This window comes from Equus caballus, chromosome 1 (genome assembly GCF_041296265.1).
Source record: "Equus caballus isolate H_3958 breed thoroughbred chromosome 1, TB-T2T, whole genome shotgun sequence".
NCBI classification, from domain to species: domain Eukaryota; kingdom Metazoa; phylum Chordata; class Mammalia; order Perissodactyla; family Equidae; genus Equus; species Equus caballus.
In genome coordinates this window covers 140,986,589-141,004,115 of record NC_091684.1, presented here as the reverse complement: position 1 = coordinate 141,004,115, position 17,527 = coordinate 140,986,589, and the positions used below count along the sequence as shown (strand labels likewise).

General features: G+C 36.7%; 1 protein-coding gene across 37 annotated transcripts in view; it reads right to left on the bottom strand.

Annotated features, from left to right (window-relative positions):
- The window catches only part of CSNK1G1 (casein kinase 1 gamma 1), a 189,430-nt gene that overhangs the window by 117,379 nt on the left and 54,524 nt on the right, over positions 1–17,527 (bottom strand). For 5 of the 37 annotated variants that reach the window (XR_011425774.1, XR_011425787.1, XR_011425777.1 and 2 more), the window contains exon 1: positions 14,852–14,959. The exons of the other annotated variants lie outside the window; for them this stretch is intronic. The gene's annotated coding sequence lies outside the window, so the exon portion shown is untranslated. Of the gene's footprint in view, positions 1–14,851; positions 14,960–17,527 lie in introns of those variants that run through there. 37 annotated transcript variants of the gene reach the window in all.

Here is a 17,527-nt window from a genome sequence, read left to right as displayed (position 1 = left end):
GCATTATTAAAACTGTCCAATGACTTTAGGCTTCCACAAAGCTAATCATCAACAAGACACATTTCTCTGAATTCAGCAAACAATACACCTACATTCATAACGTATATTCTGTTAAGGAAAAAAATCAGAGTGATGAGAAGAGGTCAGCAATTACTGTATTTCCTACATGAACAACATTATGAATTTGTATTTCTTCTTATTCTTTCTCTTATTTCCAACCTAATAGCCTCCATCTATCTTTGTTGTTTACCCAAAGTCCCTCAAAGAATATTAGTAAGAAAATGGAAATAAAATTTAAGATTTTTTATTTAGAAAGCACCCCATTAACTGGTGTGTGTGTGTCTATATATGAGAAACTGTCAGACTCTACTTTCTTCCCTATATTATAAATTTTTTTGAGGACAGGAAAAGAATGTATCTTAGCTTATCTGGACAATTTTGAGACTTCAACTAACTCCCAAATTTTCATAAATTATCACTAGTCTAACAGTCTCATTTAAAAGATGTGGAAAACTGTACTACCTTGTCTATTCCTCTTCATATTTTTCATTTGTGTTCACTCTGTTTTCTAACAGATGGAGGTTATTTTATAATGTTTGTCATTAACTTTCTCCACTGCACTTAGACCCACGTAACATTAGTTGGAGTAATCACACACAGCCCTCATCATCCATGTATACTTGCATGTACATATCAGAAAAACACATAGTACTTGCCAGGTTAGAAACCTGCAGAAAGCCAAAATTCATATTCAGCTGGGAAATGATTTTAACACCTGCCTGTAGATCAGAACAATCACTTCACCTCCCACAAACATGGCAAAAACTCACATTTAAAGTATCAATTTTCTAATCTATCCACGGGATATTAGCAAGGCCGAATCTATAATTATGAAAGATGAATAATATTCAATACTACCTTATGCAGCACCTCTCATTTAAGAAATCAAACCAACTGAACAATTAAATTTTTTAAAATCCTATTTCTTTATCACCACACACTGCTCACAACTATTTTCTACTTCCCAATTACAAACTATTTAGCTTGTCATCTGAGTCCCTGCAATGTCAACTCCCTATTTAAACTCACATATTAAAAAGCTACTACATAAACACAAGGAGCATCCATTCTTAGCCCTTATACCTAGAATGGCCTCTTAACCCTTCTGTCTTATTTAAGGTCTGCCTCATATCCCATGTCCTTTGGGAAACTTTTTATAACCAATTCATCATTAACACTTGGAGCACCACTGTCTATACCATCCATGTGCCATCTACCATGTACTGATTAAATTTCACTTAAATTCATTAGTGTTAAGACATAAGCTAGTTAGGATTACCATTTCACAAGGATATTAAATGGTTTATTTACAGTTCCTAGCAGATAACATATGAAAAATTTAGCTCAAGAACCAGGTCAAAGAGAATATCCAAGGTAACAATTAAGCTATACTTCAACCTTATTTTTAAAAAGTGGCTCCAAGGACAGCAGTAAAAGACAAACTATATGCTTATATTATCTACCCTTTTCTTTTAACAGTTAAAAAAAAAAAAGGAGAAAGGGGGCCTGCCTAGTGGCGTAGAGGTTAAGTTCACATGCTCTGCTTTGGCAGCCCAGGATTCCAAGGTTCAGATCCCAGGTGCAGACTTACACACTGCTCATCATGCCATGCTGAGGCAGTGTCCCACATATAAAATAGAGGAAGATTGGCACAGATATTAGCTCAGGGCCAATCTTCCTCACCAAAAAAAAAAAAAAAAAAAAAAAGGAGAGACATTATATAAATGCAGTAAGTAGATGTTTATTTTTCTGGTGAGTAAACTATTTGGCAGGTGCTTGCAACTTAGTTATTAAGCATGTTAATATGATGATGCATAAGCATTTGGATTTTTAGAGTCATATTAGCAAGTTCCTCAAAAAGCCTAATTCTAGTAGTTTCTATCAATTTAAGCATACCTGAATTAGAGGAGAGATAAGATAATTTTAAAAGTATGGTATTCCACATATCCTTGGTAATCAAAAGTTATAATTTATTGCAGGAACCAGTTTTACCTTGCCCAGAAGGCATCACTTTTATCAACAAAGCCCCACCTAAGTTACTGAATCAAAAGAGATTTATACACACAGATTTCTTGACTGTGAAATTATAAGAGCTCTCTAGCATATTAAAGAATTACTGCAAATGGTAAAATCAACAAATCCAACTCATCCAACTGTGGGTGGAAAACTGATGCCAAATCTGCCTGGTTTACGTCAGAGTTGCAGACTGTGGCTATCTTGTGCAGTGGTCAGTAGCAAGTTTTCCTTCATAGACCACTCTAGAAGACATCTTACAGCATTTCATCACACTGAAAGGGGAGAAATTTATGTTTCTAGTAACTACCACCCTGAGCCAACATACAAAAGAAACAGGTCAAAATTAAGAGCTTCCCTGGCCCAAAGTCACTCTCTGTAAGGCAGCAATGAATGCTTTGTGGGAAAGACAGTTAGGGTCTTTTATCATGAATGAAATGACTAAAGTGAATTTACTGCTTTATGTAACAGTACTTTGAGAAGCTGCATAAAGTCTAAAAAAAATTGTCATATTATGAAACCATCAAAGCAAATACTTATAGAATTATAGCTGTGAATCTGTCAAGTGAAAATAAATCACTGATTTATGGTTTGTTAATTCAGATTCTCAGATATTTGAACTGTCAAAAATGAGGCATATAAATAATTAAATTTTAAAATCAAAACATGCTCAGCCTTTGTTGATAGTCAAGACAAGAGACTGCCAGGCTTCCAAATCTCTCTCTTCTGATATAACTTATGATGAAACTGTTTGTAGGTGTAGGACTGCTGGATCACCTGGTAAGTATATAACTTTAAAGAATCTCCAAAGTCACCACACTCTTTCTTCTACTATTCCTTCATCTGCCACATGTTGGCTTTGATCCTAATGCTTCCAGTCTCTTGGTCACAAGTTTCAGCTTTGGGTATCACTTCCCACAGCAGCGTCCAGAATAGAAATAAGAGGGCAATAGCAAAAGACTTTCTCGTCATTCATCTTTTTTGGTGAGGATGAAAATTCCTCCCAGAGCTTCCAGCACAATTCCCCTTACATTGAGTTCCCAACAGTGGCTGCAACAATATCTGAAATTCCCACTGTAAGCTCCCTGAAGAATGAGATCAAAGCCTAACTCGGGGCCGGCTCCGTGGCCGAGTGGTTAAGTTTGCGCGCTCGGCTGCAGTGGCCCAGGGTTCGGATCCTGGGTGCGGACATGGTACCACTCATCACGCCACGTTGAGGCGGCCTCCCATATCCCACAACTAGAAGGACCTGCAGCTAAGATATACAACTGTGTACAGGGGTCGGGGTTGGGGAAATAAAGCAGGAAAAAAAAAAAAAAAAAGATTGGCAACAGTTGTTAGCCCAGGTGCCAATCTTAGGGGGAAAAAAAAAAAGCCTAACTCAATGTTTAGAAGATAGGATAAATTTCAAAAGCAGTATCACAGCCGAAGACGGTATTCAGTAAACATTCAGTAAAAATATCTGCACATGCTTGTGTTTGTGTGTGCTAAAAAACTAACAAAAATTATAGGACAATAAAAAAATTATGGGACAATTTAAGTACAAATAAAAGGCCCATAAATTCATTTTAGCTTTAAAAAAAAAAAGGGGGACAAAATAAGAACCTCACTTTAATTAACCTAACAAATGATCAAAATTGATTTATTTTAGCCAAAATACATTATGGGAGTATTATTAAAAGGAAAAACAATGTTTACAGATTCTGGTACTATTACCGTTTCTCTTTTCCAAAAATTCCAATTATTAATGTCTCCATTTTTACTACTCCATTCCTCACTGCTCAGTCTATTCCCATCTGACAATTATTTTTTCCAGTTTTATTGATATATAATTGACATAATATTGTATTAAGGTGTACCATATAATGATTAGACATTGGTATATACTGCGAAAAGATTACCAGAATAAATTTAGTTAACATCCATCACCATACATAGTTACAATTTTTTTCTTGTAATAAGAATTTTTAAGGTCTACTCTGTTAGCAACTTTCAAATATATGATACAGTATTGTTAACTATAGTCACCATACTGTACATTATATCCCCAGGACTTGTTTATCTTCTAACTACACGTTTGTACCTTTTAACCACCTTCACCCATTTCTCACTCCCCTTCCCCACTCCTGCCTTGGGCAACACCAATCTGTGCTCTGTTTCTGTGAGTTCATTTTTTAGATTCCACATATAGGTGAGATTGCTCATACACTATTTGTCTGTCTCAGTCCAACTTATTTCACTTAGCATAAGGCCCTCAAGTTCCATCCATATTGTCACAAATGGCAGGATTTCCTTCATTTTTATGGATGCATAATATTCTAACGTGTATGATTGTGTGTACATATACACATACATAACACACCTTGTTTATTCATTTATCCCTTGATGGGCACCTAGGTTGTTTCCATGTCTTGGCTTCGTAAATAATGCTGCAAAGAACATGGGGGTGCAGATATCTCTGAGACAGTGATTTCCTTTCCTTTTGATATATACTCAGAAGTGGGATTGTTGGATCATATCACAGTTCTATTTTTAATTTTTTGAGGCACTTCCATACTGTTTTCCATAGTGGCTGCACCAATTTACATTCCCACCAACAGTGCATAAGAGTTCCCTTTTCTCCACATCCTTACCAACTCTTATCTCTTGTCCTTTTGATGACAGCCATTCTAATAGGTGTGAAGTAATACCACATTGTGGTTTTGACTTACATTTTCCTGATGATTAGTGAAGTTGAACATCTTTTCATGTACTTGTGGCCATTTGTACGTCTTCTTTGTAAACGTCTATTCAGTTCCTCTGTCCATTTTTTAATCGGATTGTTTTTTTCCTATTGAATCGTATGACTTATTTATATATTTGAGACATTAACTCCTGTGGAGATATATAATATGCAAGTATTTTCTCTCATTCTGTAGGCTGCCTTCTCATTTATTGATAGTTCTTATTTGCTATGCAGAAGCTTTTTAGTTTGACGTAGTTCACTTGTTTATTTTTGCTTTCGTTGCCTTTGCTTTGGATGTCACATTCAAAAAGTCATTGCTAAGACCAATGTCAAGGTGCTTACCTTATATGTTTTCTTCTGGGAGTTTTATGGTTTCAGGTACTTACATTGAAGTCTGCAGCCATTTTGAGTTGGTTTTTGTGTATGGTGTGAGACAGGAGTCTAGATTTCCCATCACCATTTATTGAAGACACTATCCTTTCTCCATTGTATTATTAAAATTAATCAAGGAAACTTCAACTAAAATTGGAGTCAGGAAGGCCTGTAGGGGAGCTATCACACCCTACCACTCTTCATCAATTACAAAATTGGGATTCCCAAATGGGAAGCCGTCAGTTACAAGCCCCAACAGGAAGAGAACTACCTTGCACTCCCAAACAGGAACTACAACTACTTTACTACTACAGCAGGAGAAACGAAGACTTCCTTCTTGTCCAGCAACAAGCCCAGCCAATGGAAGATGCCACAGCTCAGCCAATCAGAAGCCATTGTTACCTGAACTTTTACTTTCCTCCAATGAACTTTCATTTTTCCCCTCAGACTTCCTTTCCTTGTCCCATCCTCCTTAGTATAAAAATCTTCCATGTTGTGTAACATTTCAGAGTATCTCTGTACTTGCCAGATGAGATGCTCCCCAATTCATGAATTGTTTAATAAAGCCAATTAGATTTTCAAATTTACTCAGCTGAATTTTGTTTTTCAACAGTATATTCTTGACTCCTCTGTTGTAAATTAATTGGCCATAAATGCATGGGTTCATTTCTGGGATCTCTATTCTAATCCATTCATCTATGTGCCCGTTCTTATGCCAATACCATACTGTTTTGATTACCATAACTTTGTATTATAGTTTGAAGCCAGGAAGTGTGAAGTCTTGGGCTTTGTTCTTTCTCAAGATTGCTTTGGCTATTCGGGGTCTTTTGTGGTTTCATATAAAGTTTAGGATTGTTTTTCCCATTTCTGTGAAAAAATGCCATTGAAATTTTGATAGGGATGACACTGAATCTGTAGATCACTTTGGGTGGTATGGACATTTTAACAATATTCTAATCCATGAGCACAGGATATCTTTCCATTTATTTGTGTCTTACTCAATTTCTCTCATCAATGTCTTATAGTTTCCAGTATACAGATCTTTCATCTCCTTGATAAAATTTATTTCTAGCTATTTTATTCCTTTTGATGCAATTGTAAATGGGAATTTATAAAAATTTCTCTTTCTGATGGTTTGTTATTAGTGTAAAGAAATGCAAGAGATTTGTATATTGATTTTGTATCCTAAAACTTTACCGAATTTGTTGATTAGTTCTAACAGTTTTTGGGGAGTCTTTATGGTTTTCCACATATAATATCATGTCATCTGCAAATAGTGACACTTTTACTTCTTCCTTTCCAATTTGGATGCTTTTTATTTCTTTTTCTTGCCTAACTGCTCTGGCTAGGACTTTCAATACTACGCTGATTTCTCTTTTGGTGTCTTCTTTGACCCCTTGGTTGTTTAGTAGCATGTTTGTTTAATTTCCACATATTTATGAATTTTCCAGTTTTCTTCTTGTAATTGACTTCTAGTTTCATATCATTGTGGTTGGAAAAAATGCTTGATACAATCTCAATCTTCTTAAATTTATCAACACTTGTTTTGAGGCCTAACATATGATCTATCCTGAAGAATGTTCCATGTGCAGTTAAAAGAATGTGTATTCTGCTGCTGTTGTGTGGAATGTTGTTTAAATGTCCGTTAAGTCCATCTGGTGTAATGTGTACTTTAAGTCCAATGCTTCCTTAATGATATTCTGTTTGGGTGATCTATCCAGTATTCAAAGTGAGGTACTGAAGTCCCCTACTCTTATTGTGCTGCTATTTATTTCTCCTTTCAGGTCTGTTAATATTTACTTTATCTATTTAGGTGCTCCTATGTTGTTTTGTGTTTACAAAAGCTATATCCTCTTGTTAGATTCACATTATATAACAATGTTGTCTCTTATTATAATCTTTGTCTTAAGTCTGCTTTGTCTGATATAAATACAGCTACCAGTGCTTTCTTTTGGTTTCCATTTGCATAGAATATCGTTTTCTATCTCTTCTCTTTCAGTGTGTGTGTGTCTCTTGTAGGCAGAAGCGTCTTTTGTAGGCAGCATATAATTGTGTCTTGTCTTTTTATGCATTAAGGCACTCTGTCTTTTGATTGGAGAATTTAGTTCATTTATATTTAAACTAATTATTGATATGTATGGACTATTACTATTTTTTTGTTTTCTGGGTGTTCTGTAATTCCTTTGTTCCTTTCTTGTTCTCTTTGTCTCTTCTTTTATGATTTCATGATTTTCTTTAGTGTATGCTTAGATTCCTTTATCTTTTGTGTATCTATTATAGGTTTTAGCTTTGTGGTTGAAAGGAAGCTTATGTAAAAACATCTTATATTTATAAGTCTATTTTAAGCTGATAACAACTTAAGTTAAAATGCAAACTAAAGGGGCCGTCCCCACGGCTGAGTGGTTAACTTTGTGTACTCTGCTTCCGCAACCCAGGGTTTCACTGGTTTAGATCCTGGGCAGAGACCTAGCACCGCTCATCAAGCCATGTTGGGGTGGCGTCCCACATGCCACAACTAGGAGGACACACAACTAAAATATACAACTATGTACTGGGAGGCTTTGGGGAGAAGAAGGAAAGAAAAAAACGTGTAAACTAAAGCTCTATAATTTTACTCTTGCCGCTCCACATTTTATGTTTTTGATGCCACGATTTACATCTTTTTACTTTGTGTAACCACTAACAAATTATTGTAGTTATAGTTATTTTTACTGTTTCTTTTTTAACCTTCATACTAGATATATAAGTGATTTACCCAACACCATTACAACATTAAGAGTATTCTGAATTTAACTATGTATTTACCATTACCAGTGAGATTCATACTTTCATATATTTTCCTACTACTAATTAGCATCCTTTAGTTTCAGCTTGAAGAGACCCTTTAATACTTGTAAGGCTGGTCTAGTGGTGAAGAACTCCTTCAGTTTTTGCTTGTATGGAAAACTGTTTCTCTTTCCTTCAATTCTAAAGGACTCCTGACCTCAGTGAACATCTTCAGGACCATTATTTTGAATTCTTTATCAGGTAAACCACTTATCTCTATTTCATTAAGGTCTGTTTCTGGAGTCTTATCTTGTTCTTTTGTTTGAAAAATATTCTTGTTTCTTCAGTTTCCTTGACTCTCTGTGATGGTTTCTATGCATTAGACAAAACAGCGACATCTCCCAATCTTGATGGAGTAATCTCCTGTAGGAAATGAAACTTACTGTTCAGTAAGCCCTAGTTTTTAGTTGTCTCTCAAATCTTTGTGATTGCCTAAGTTGCCTTCTTTGTTCTCAGTGGTTCCCAGTAACTGAGGACGTGTCAAGACTCCTCAGTGTCCCAAAGAGGAAACCAGGAATTTACACAGATATAATTGAGTAAATTAAAAGTCTGATTAGGTGGAGCCAGCCCTGTGGCCGAGTGTTTAAGTTTGCACGCTCCGCTTCAGCGGCCCAGGGTTTCGCCAGTTCGAATCCTGGGTGCGGACATGGCACCCCTCATCAGGCCACGCGGATGCGGCATCCCACATGCCACAACTGGAAGGACCCACAATTAAAAATACAAAACTATGTGCCAGGGGGCTTTGGAGAGAAAAAGGAAAAAAATAAAATTAAAAAAAAAAAAAAAGTCTAGCAATCCTGAGAAAAAAGAACAAAGCTGGAGGCATCACAATCCCTGACTTCAAAACATACTACAAGGCTACAGTAATCAAAACAGCATGGTACTGGTACAAAAACAGGTGCACAGATCAATGGAACAAAATTGAAAGCCCAGAAATAAAACCACACATCTATGGACAGCTTATCTTGGACAAAGGAGCTGAGGGCATACAATAGAGAAAAGAAAGTCTTTTCAACACATGGTGCTGGGAAAACTGGAAAGCCACATGTAAAAGAATGAAAATTGACCATTCTTTTTCACCATTCACCAAAATAAACTCAAAATGGATTAAAGACCTAAAGGTGAGACCTGAAACCATAAGGCTTCTGGAAGAAAACGTAGGCAGTACACTCTTTGACATCAGTATCAAAAGGATCTTTTCGGACATCATGCCTTCTCAGAGAAGGGAAGCAATAGAAAGAATAAACAAATGGGACTTCATCAGATTAAAGAGCTTCTTCAAGGCAAATGAAAACAGGATTGAAACAAAAAAACAACCCACTAACTGGGAAAAAATATTTGCAAGTCATAAATCTGACAAAGGCTTAATATCCTTAATATATAAAGAACTCTCACAACTCAATCACAAAACAACCCAATCAAAAAATGGGCTGGAGACATGAACAGACATTTCTCCAAAGAAGATATACTGATGGCCAATAGGCACATGAAAAGATGCTCATCATCGCTGATCATCAGGGAAATGCAAATCAAAACTACACTAAGATATCACCTTACACCCGTTAGAATGACAAAAATATCTAAAACTAATAGCAACAAATGTTGGAGAGGTTGTGGAGAAAAAGGAACCCTCATACACTGCTGGTGGGAATGCAAACTGGTGCAGCCACTATGCAAAACAGTATGGAGATTCCTCAAAAAACTAAAAATAGAACTACCATACGATCCAGCCATCCCACTACTGGGTATTTATCCAAAGAGCCTGAAGTCAGCAATCCCAAAATTCCTGTGCACCCCAATATTTATTGCAGCACTGTTTACAATAGCCAAGACGTGGAAGCAACCTAAGTGCCCATCAACAGACGAATGGATAAAGAAGATGTGGTACATATATACAATGGAATACTACTCAGCTGCAAAACAGAACAAAATCATTCCATTTGCAATAACATGGATGGACCTTGAGAGAATTATGTTAAGTGAAATAAGCCAGCAAGAGAAAGATAATCTGTGTATGACTCCACTCATATGAGGAATTTAAAACTATGGACCAAGAACAGTTTAGTGGATACCAGGGGAAAGGTGGGGTGGGGGGTGGGCACAAAGGGTTAAGTGGTGCACCTACAACATGACTGACAAACATTAATGTACAACTGAAATTTCACAAGATTGTAACCTATCAATAACTCAATAAAAAAAAAAATGGGAAAAAAAACCCAGCATGGTACTGGTACAAAAACAGGTGCACACATCAATGGAACAGAATTGAAAGCCCAGAAATATAACCACACATCTATGGACAGCTAATCTTTGACAAAGGAGCTTAGGGCCTACAATGGAGAAAAGAAAGTCTTTTCAACAAATGGTGCTGAGAAAACTGGAAAGCCGCATGTAAAAGAATGAAAATTGACCAGTCTTTTTCACCATTCACAAAAATAAACTCAAAATGGGTCAAAGACCTAAGGGTAAGACCTGAAACCATAAGGCTTCTAGAAGAATATATAGGCAGTACACTCTTTGACATCAGTATAAAAGGATCTTTTCGGACACCATGTCTTCTCAGAGAAGGGAAACAATAGAAAGAATAAACAAATTGGACTTCATCAGACTAAAGAACTTCTTCAAGGCAAGGGAAAACAGGATTGAAACAAAAAAATAACCCACAAATTGGGAAAAAATATTTGCAAGTCATATATCCGACAAAGGCTTAATCTCCATAATATATAAAGAACTCACACAACTCAACAACAAAAAATCAAACAACCTGATCAAAAAATGGGCAGGAGACATGAACAGACATTTCTCCAAAGAAGATATACGGATGGCCAATAGGCACATGAAAAGATGCTCATCATCGCTGATCATCAGGGAAATGCAAATCAAAACTACACTAAGATATCACCTTACACCCATTAGAATGGCAAAAATAACCAAAACAAAAAGTAACAAATGTTGGAGAGGTTGTGGAGAAAAAGGAACCCTCAGACACTACTGGTGGGAATGTAAACTGGTGCAGCTATTATGGAAAACAGTATGGAGATTTCTCAAAAAATTAAAAATAGAAATACCATATGACCCAGCCATCCCACTACTGGGTATCTATCCAAAGAACTTGAAGTGAGCAACTCCAAAAGTCCCATGGACCCCTATGTTCATTGCAGCATTATTTACAATAGCCAAGACATGGAAGCAACTTAAGTGCCCATCAACTGATGACTGGATAAAGAAGATATGGTATATATATATACAATGGAATACTATTCAGCCATAAAAAAGAATAAAATTGTCCCATTCACAACAACATGGATGGACCTTGAGGGAATTATGTTAAGTGAAATAAGTCAGATAGAGGAAGACAATCTCTGTATGACTCCACTCATATGAGGGAGTTAAATGTGTAGACAAAGAGAACAGATTAGTGGCTACCAGCGGAAAGCGGGGGTCAAGGGTGGGCACGAAGGGTGAAGGGGTGCACCTACGATACGACTGACAATAATGTACAACTGAAATTTCACAAGATAGTAAACTATCATAAACTCAATAAAAATTAACTTACAAAAAAATGTCTGATTAGGAATAGGATATTTACTTAGTCTTAAAATACTTAGCATGTTTTGCTATAAAGGATGTTATTAAAACAACTGGAAAACTTAAACGATTTGAGTCTGAAGATTAGATATACTCAAACATATGAAATACACACTAAAACACTGGAGCTTATGGGAAATCTTGTCAGCAATTTACTCTCAAATGATTGAGGAAAAAAATGTTCTTTGTACTATTCTTCCCAAAAGGGCACAGAAAACAATGTCTACTTAATCTGTAATACTTGGGTTTTTTAAATGCTGTTTATTGTATATCTGTAGCAATTACTGCATCCTACAACTAAAAAAGTAAATTAAAATGAAATGAATTATCTTTGGGTTTACATCTTCCACTTTCAGTGAAAAGAACTAACGTCATTCTCATAAATTAGTTTGTTCCATACATTTTTAATATGTTTGCAGACTGTAGCAAAACAGTTTGTTGCTATACATTTTTAGAAGGGCTGCCCATTCTTCAAGTAAAAATAACAGGTTGATGTAAAACACAGTGTCACTTTGATTTTATTTGCCTTCCAGGTTTCTCACTCAATTACTTCCATTATACTTATTCTGTGATTTCATCAACCTCTGAGGGTCCTCAACTCTCTACCAGCCCCTTCTAGACCTAACTTTCTTCTCCAATCTGCTAAGATTCTGCAATTATCACTTCGAGCAGTATTATGCCAAAGCCCCTATCCTGTGTGAATCTAACTACTCACCTTCTCTGTATCCACACCTGGGCTCTGCTAAGCACTGGTAGAGAAAAACGTCACAACTAATATCACTATAAATATGTGGATTCTTAATTCATTGGAACCCTGAATCATGCTAAACAGTCCTTCTGCTACCTGCCTCCTTATCCTTAGCAGATGATCTACTTTACACAGGAAATAGAAGCCACATCTACTACTGGAAGAAGTATAGGCTGGCATAACATTATTGGAGAATAACTACACAATTTAAAAACTTAGCTGCAATCCCTTTGACTTTTAAATCTCATTTTGAACAATCCATACATAAGTACAGAAATTCATGACAAGTGTGCTAAAAATAAGGGAGTTATATCATATATACACAAACTTTATGCCCTTGGCAAACAAAAAAAAAAAGGAAAATAGTGAAGCCCAATCTCACCTACCATTACATTCAATAAAGGATTGGTTCACAGTGCAATAAACCAGAGAAAGGAATCTTGTTCCCTTGTACTACATTCATATCGGCTCTGACTGTATGTGAATCTCACAACAAGGAATGTAGTTTTATTGTTTGAAGAGACACATATTTTTGTACAATATATCCCCAGAACGCACTAAAACTTTATCTGGTGCTCAGCTGAAGAAATAACAATTTGATCCAATGTTGGAGGAAAAATTGACCACACTGGATTTATTTGAAGGCGGTATATCTGAACTACACATGATATTAATCTCATGTGATAACTTTAGAACCAAACCCTGACTATGATTTGACTCTACAAAAGTAATAAGGACATCCACTGAGTATTATTTTCAACAGCAAGAAACTACAGTCAACTGAAATGTCCAGGGCTAGCAAAATGGTTAAATTACAGTATATCCATAGTATGGAACAGTGTATAGGTACTGAAAAGAAAAAAGGTAAATCCATAATATGCTAGCTCTGGAAAGAGAGCCAAATGTATTAAGTAAAAAAATGCCTGTTGTACAATAATATGTATATTATGAGGCCAATTAAAAAAAAATAATTAATATTTAAAATCCTTTTTCAACCTCCCTTGTGTGAATATAGTTTGCATGTACTTAAAAAGAAATTCAAAAGGATAGATGAGAAACTGAACACTAATCTCTGAAGAGCAGGATTAAAGAGCAAAGAATGAAACTTTAAATTTCATTTTACACTTGCGCATTATAAATAATTTTAAATAAGCATGTAATACTTTAGTTATTAAAATTTTTATTTTGTCAGCTAAAGGAAACAAAAAATCTGTTGATGAAAGATGCAAATTCCCTCAATTTTCTAACACCAAACTAGCAAAACCTGCCTGCAAAGCTACCTATCTTTACTTCAGCTTCTTCCTGTGTCATATAAGAGAGGTGGCCCTCCCGCCCAAGGCAAATCACTTTTAAACTTCACTGTATTATTTCTCTCACCTATATTTTTATCATCTTCCTCTCTGCCAACTTCCTACAATGAACACTTAAACATGCTCAAAGTCTTCCCATTAAAAATCCAAGACATACAACTGAAATTCACAATGATGTAAACTATTATGAACTCAAAAAAACCCCACAAAAACACAAGATACAACACTCATCTCTTGATCATTATTTCCTGTCCAGCTATCATCCTCTCTCTCCCACAGGCCCTTCACAACCAAGCTGAAGAGTTGTCCTCACTCACTATTTCCATTTCCTCATACCTGAACACTCCACAATAGGCTTTGTAATCCCATCCTCCCAAACCATTACTATCATTCTCCTCCTCAAGTAAACTTTTACATCCTGGAGGCTAAATCCAAGGAACACTTTTCAGTCCATATCTTCCTGATCTCCTGACACTGGTGACCTTTTGTTCTTTCTTAGAATACTCTTTCTCCTCTGAGTTCATGCTGTCACTCTCTCCTGATTTTTCTCCTCTCTCTCTGGCTGCTCTTTCTTACTCAGCCGGTCCTTGAATTGTTTCATTTCCTCCGTGTACTGGCCCAAGCCTGCCTCTCTTCTCACTCAAAACAACTCCCACCCCTTCTGGTCATGCATTCATTCAACAAATATTTATTAAGCATACGTTACGTAAAGCACACTGTTCCCAGACACTGCTGCATTGTTCTAAGCATTCATATCATATATTCATTTATATGCTGATAAATTCTAATTTACATTTCCAGCTATCATCTTTCTTCAGAGGTTGAGATCTATATATTCAGGGGCATACTCAATTTTTCTACTTAAATATGGAAAATTCAGACACCTCAAATTCAACAGTCTGAATTAAACTCATCTTCTCTTGGTTCCTACTACTCCCACCACACCCCTCTTCTCCCCAAGAAAACCTCAAACCTACTTTCCTCTCTTGGGTTCTTATCTCAATAACCAATACCATTAACCACCTACCCAGTAACCTAAACAGGACACAAAGGAACTGTCAATTTTAGCTCTTTTAACTCTCAAATCTATAAGCTTCTCTCCATCTTCATTCTTGGCACCTTGGCAAAGAAACCATTCTCCCACCAAGATGGAACAGAATCTCTTAACTGATCTCCTTGCTTCCAGGTTTCTCCTCTCAACTCTCTTACCTTTCCATTCCAATTTGTGCAACATCATACCCATAGGGAACTTTCCAAAATGCAAGTCTGATCACGTCATCTTCCAACTCAAAGGCCTTCAGTGGTTTTCCAGTGCTCTTAGAAGAAAGGTAAAATTCTTTAAGAAGCTCAAAGTCCTTCCTGATCTGGCACTTGCTTTACCTCTCCAGCTTCATTTCAATTAAATCCTCCCCCTATGTTACAGTTTAGGTTAATGAACACCAAACTTCATTTCCTCCAACGGGCCCTTAGCCTGGATCCCTCTTTTATCTCTGTTCTTTAGGTTGATTTATGCTCCTTTTTAGCTTTTACCTTAAAATGTCTCTTTCTCTGGAAAACTTTTCCTGACTCCTCAACTCTGTGTTACATGCCCCTCTTCTGTACTTTTAGCACCCCACCATAGCACTAATTACGGTACAGTGTAATTGCTTATTCACTTGTGTATTACATCTGTAAAGGTAGAAACTGTCTCATTTACCATTTTTTTCATAGGGCCTGGCATAGGAGTTTCTCATATATTTAATGAACAAAGAAATACATAAATGAATGCATGAGTTCTCAATCTTGGTTTTCAAACAAAGGAGACATTTAACAAAGTTGAAAAGAGCAAATCCAAGAGATCATAATCCCTGCCATCATTCTGAAGAGAAAGAAAAACATAATAATCCCAAGTACCATGACAATTATATCTTGCCTTAATTACACTGAACGTGTTATTATTGTAGAAAAGGCACTGGTCATTAGAAAATTATGACCCAAATTTTTACCCATCCTAGATGGCATAATAGAGCATCAGAAGATAAAGACTAACAACCAAGACACTGGTTTTGTTTAAAATCCAATTCTAAGTTTTTTTATCTGGGAGTTTCTCTGCCATAATCAATATTCAGCTCTTATGTTTTTCTCCAGGCCATGCAGAAACAGCCTATTTAACATAGGCACACAGTTGGTGAGGCAGAAGACTAAGGGTAGAAATCCACATTTTTATTCTCAGCCTTGACAGAAATTTACTTCCCTCCATTTGATTTACCTTCTCCTACAAGAAAAGGGACATATCTGAAACTTACTATCTTTTACCAGAGGGAAAAAAGATTTAAAGAATGATTGGGAAAAAAAAAGGACCAGCCCCGTGGCTGAGTGGTTGAAGTTCCATGCTCTGCTTAGGCGGCCTGGGTTCATGGGTTCAGATCCTGGGCGTGGACCTACACCATCCATCAGCCATGCTGTGGAGGCATCCCACATACAAAATAGAGGAAGACTGGCACAGATGTTCACTCAGGGTGAATCTTGCTCAAGCAAAAAAAAAGAGGAAGACTGGCAACAAATGCTAGCTCAGGGAGAATCTTCCTTACCAAAAAGTAAATAAATAAATAAAAAGAAAAAGATATACCAGGGACTTTTGGTTTCCAGTTCTACATATAAGGAGCTTGGAAGTCACCACTCTAACAAGTAAAAAGCTTAAGAGACTGAAAAGTCAACAACTCTTCTTGCCTCCATCAGAGAGGGGAGAACATGGAGCAAACCACTACCCCCAATATTGGAGAGAGACAAGTGAATACAGGAGTCACAACTTACTGGAGCAGAAAATCAGAATACTCAGTGGAACCAGTGCTGGGGCAGGAAAACCTGAACTGTAATTGATGAATATCTGGAGACTCAGTGTGGACAACTGTAAGAGTTAAAGCTTCCAGGGGGACCCAATCATAGGAAGGGCCCCACAATTTTGTGAAATTTACCTCCAGTACCTCGACCAGGTTCTGACAGTAAACACCGAAGAAAAAAATCCTTTTGTGCTTCCAGCAGGGGAAGGAGAAAATGAATCATTTTGAAATATGCCAGAGGACTCTGTTCTTAAGAAGGCATGTCCTCTGGAGAAACTAGTTACCGAGAGCTTAAGCTGCTGGGGTATTTAGCAGAGCCTAACTGACCTGGGAGAAGGAAACTACTCAACTCTAGCCCCCTCTAGCCTTCTACATGGTAGAAGGGAAACACCCAACTCCAAACTACTCCAGCCATCCAGTTCCACATAAGGAGAGAGAAAAAAACCCTGAGAAACACTTGTGAAGCTCACAGTCCAGAGAAATATGCTCACTAAAAGACTTACATCTGATCATAGGACTACGGAATGCTTCCCCTGCCCTCATACCTCACCACGTTATTACTAAAGGCCTATTTATAACAGTTCCTTTTACCGGGTACATCATGTCTGGCTATCAAGAAAAAATTAGAAGGCATAATAAAAGGCAAAAAACACAATTTGAAGAGACAGAGCAAGTATCAGAACCAGACATGGAAAGAATGATAAAATTATCAGATCAGGAATTTAAAATATGTATTATTAATATGCTAAGGGCTCTAATATCCTTAAGTAGGTGAATGGATAAATAAGCTGTGGTACACCCAAACAATGAAATATTATTCAACACTAAAAAGAAATGAGCTATCAAGCCACAAAAAGACACAGAGGAAACTTAGATGCATTTACTAAGTGAAAGAAGCCAATCTGAAAATGCTACATACTGTATGATTCCAACTATATGACATTCTGGAAAAGGCAAAACGACAGAGACAGTAAAAGATTAGTGGTTGCCAGGGGGAGGTGGTGGAGGGATAAACAGATGGATCACAGAGGATTTTTAGGGCAGAGAAACTGCTATGTTATGATAC